Here is a 4,007-nt window from a genome sequence, read left to right on the forward strand (position 1 = left end):
CTCTCTCTCTCTCTCTCTCTCTCTCTCTCTCTCTCTCTCTCTCTCTCGAATTATTAGCAATTTGCTACAATTTCAACGATTACGAATGACTGACATTTGCTTAGAATGCCGTACTTGTCGCGTCAGAAGATTGGTAAGCGCCCTAGGCGCGATGTAATTTATTCGCTGTTATTGAGCAAATTCACACGTCGCATGCATCCGATTCGATTAGCATCGTCGGCGGCGTAGAAAACGGAACGGGTTCGGGACAAGCGACGATTACGAGGCGCGTTGAGCGGTTTGACAGCTTTAATTACGGCACAGAGAGAAAAGATCGACCGGTGAGCTAATCGCGCGGAATAGCTTCGTTTCACGCTCGGCCGGCCAGCGTTCGTCGATTCGGCGATTACCGCCTTGACTCGCGGCGCACAATCGAGCGCGGGAGAGGGATCGGGAGGCCCTAAGTGTCCCTTAACGGGTGCCCTTGCTCCAAATTTAAGCTCTCCGATTCCGCCGCCTCGTCCCTGATTAATTCCGATAACCTTCGGACCCCATAATCGTTCGCGCAGCCTTCAGAAACTTTTTTTATATAAACTTTTTTTCCCAGCGGAAGGAAATAGGATGGCGATTGCGTGGAAAAACTTTCGATCGCGCGAAAAAACGTAAAAGATCAAATTGAAGGGAACAAGACATATGAAGACATCGTCGGCGACGTCTTCGTATAGCAAGATGCATCTGCTTGGAGCGAAGTAAAACTTGAACAAGACGCGTCTGTCTGTCACGTCTCAAGCGATATAGAAAAGACACGCGTCTCTGCAAAAACACCTGTGTGTAACCAAGCCCGAGATGAATTAAGGCCGCGCGGGTGATAACTTGATTTTGCAACGCGACCGGGCATAAGTATATGGGATCTTTTCGCGAATCAATACACGAGCTCGCGTACACGAGGGAACAATCGAGGCGCGAGCAATCAGGGCGATACGCGTGCACCATCGTTCGCTGTTAAGCGGTAAACACGTCGCGCACAATTTCAAAGGGTTAGAACTTCCAGCCTTCTCTCTCGCGTATTTCACCCCCGAGGAGATACCCACCCTACCCGGGCGGTTAGTTTTTCATTCTCTTCGGCGTCGACGTCGCGGACTTTCGCGGAACAGCGTGTGCGTTTCTAAGTCATCGCGTCGAACGGCGTCGCAAAACGCTCTCGCGCACCGCCGAAGAGGACGCAGCGACGGCCGACGACGATCGCAACGCGCATCGCGCAACTGGTCGCGTTGCGCACCGGGGGACGAACGAGCGGATGGACGAACGACGAGATTGCGTGCGTGGCGTGCGTGTACGATACATACGTCGGTGTCGCGATCGTTCGCGCTCCTGGATAACGAAGATCCCGCTTCTGCGCGCGACGCGGCGACGATCGCGAGACTGTGGAGGCGCGGCGTAAAGTTGCTTCTTTATAGCGCGAATGTGGCGGCTAGGAGAGCCGCGCGCGTGTGTGTGTGACGCTCATGCCACGCGTTCGAAAAGCGCGCGAGAGGAGGGTGGAATTGGCGAGGCGGGAGAGCGCGGACGAGGAAGAGGGAAAAAGAAAAAGAGAGAGAGAGAGAGAGAGAGGTAAATCGACGGGCAGCGCGCGATGGGCGAAGCAAAAAATCATGCTGAATCCACGCGCGTGCGTGCGTGTGCGCGCCGAGTATCCTCTCAATGATCGCCGGAGGAGAGGAGATCGCGCGCTCGCAAAGCGGAGGTCGCGCCTTTCTCCTTTCGGTGTTCCAAGCGGGCTTTTCGGGGGAGGGATACGCCATTATCATCAGGCTCGCCCTTGCCTCGCTCTCGCGTTATCCGGTGTCATCCGGTGTCGTCCGGTAAAAACCGGCGCGGGAAGCGAGAATCCCGCGAACCGGCGAAAAAGGGAGTGAATGACTCTCGTCGCATATACGACGGTTTTCGTGGCGTTCGCCCGGTGGGGGTTGTTTCCCTCACGAGGGGGGGGGGGGGGGGTAGAGAAGGGGGGGGGGGGAGGGGAGGGGGGGGGGGGAAGAGGACGCGCGTCCCGCGCTCGCGCTCTATATCCTCCTCCACGGCCTCCGCCACCTCCGCGACTTGGCGGCGGTCGCCATGGCGAATTCATTGTCACCCCGGATTCTATCTGGGCGCCTCTATTTCCGTCTGACGTGCGCAACGAATCGGATGTCAGGAGGTACTGCCCACGCGGCGCATATAGGATCGATAAAACGCCTCCTCCTGAAATTCGGATAAAGCGTAGGGCGCCACTGCCCGCCTTTCGCGCATCCCGAAACGTAATTTAAATCCCACGGCCACGTGTGGCGGAAAGAAGAAATTCGCGCGACGTTTTCGGCGATAACACGTGGTCGAAAAGCGAAGCGTGCGTCGCGCTCTCCCTGGCGCTTGATCCCTTCGAGAAGCCATCAGGCACCGTCGCCGAATGAAATTCGGAGAGAGCTCGCAGCATCCGCGTTTTGGCGCGCGATCGAGCGAGCGAAGAGGCCCGCCCCCGTTGAAATGAACCCTTCCTCTCTCTCTCTCTCTCTCTCTCTCTTCCTTTTTTATCGATTTTCAGAACTCGGCGTCGCGCGCGCGAGGGAGGGAAGGAAAAGGAGGGAAAGAGACGGACAATTTTGCCTTTATTTTTTTCGGTACGCCTCCACTTTGTGGAGACGCGATGCGGGAGATGAAAGATGAAACTCGTTCGTTTCGCGCCTTTGTCTCGGGCCTAACTCGCGCGATATCGCACGAGTATCTATAGCACGAGGAGAATTGCCGTATCCGGCTGCAGCCGCGAGACTACTTGGCTACACGCGCGATCCGACGCGACGCGACGCGACGGCTCGTTCTTCCTGTTGTGCGCGGAATCGCGAACCGCGACCGATAGCGCGAGCGCGGAGTAATTCGAGCTGGAGCCCGCGCGAGTTCGAAAAGCGCGGGAACGACGGGGAAAACGGGCCCCTCTCTTTTCTCTTCGACTCGTCGCGCCTTCGTAGGTGGAGCCAGCGGCCGCTTTCTTGCCCCGATCCGATGGATCACTCTCACTCCGCTGTCTCAAGCTATATTTGTACCTCGAAGCGATGTTACAACAGAGAGAACGAGAGAAAAAGAGAGAGAGAGAGAGAAAATGAATTAACCTTGTATGCGCAACTAATGAATTTTATAATAGCCTAAATTGCCTTGATGATTTCGAATTGAAGTGTCGAAAAATATTCTTAAAGTTTCCCTAAAAATCGTCTAAAATATGGGAAAAACATCTGTCAAAGATTATTGAAAGAGAATATCAAAAGTTAATACTGCATAGTCTTGGAACGACCTCTTACGCATCGAAGGATCGAAGAAAAAATAATTCTACGATATTATGCTTAAGAAAAAGAACTATAGATATTCATTTCGCAACAAACATCGTTATCAGGAATCGGAAATTTCACAATGTAAACAGTTTCTCACAATCTCTCATGTTACTCAATATAAATCTACGTTTCACTGATTTACGAAATAGAAATAATTGATCTTCGTCCTTGCTTGTAATTTCAAGAAAATTTAACGTTGCAACTACACTAATTACAATTACAGGATTAATGAGAAGGCTCTCGATGATATAATAAAATATGTACATATATATATATTTATTTATTTTAATACAAGTAGGAATTTCGCAACTAGTGCAAATTAATTAGCTTAGCGAATCGTCGCATTTGTTCAGTAGCTATAAAAAAAAAAGAGATATTTTTTTCTAATATGGCAGTATAAAGTAGAAAATCTCCGATTTTTCAGTTCATAATAACAGAAATATCTAGTCAATATTAACGAACGTTATTTAAGTTCGACAAATGAGAAATTGATGCGTTCCTCGATTCGCGATCCGCGTACAAAAGCTGGGTACTTCGATTATCCTCTCGACGAGAGTATCGAACCATTTAGTTATTGCCCCATTTAGCGCCGAAACGTGGGCTTCCAGCCCTCCCTCCTCTCCCACTTCCGCCGCTGTGAATACAGAATAACCTCGACATTTTTTTTTTGTC

This window comes from Temnothorax curvispinosus, unplaced genomic scaffold (assembly GCF_003070985.1).
Source record: "Temnothorax curvispinosus isolate PA1 unplaced genomic scaffold, ASM307098v1 QBEX01015427.1, whole genome shotgun sequence".
NCBI lineage: Eukaryota > Metazoa > Arthropoda > Insecta > Hymenoptera > Formicidae > Temnothorax > Temnothorax curvispinosus.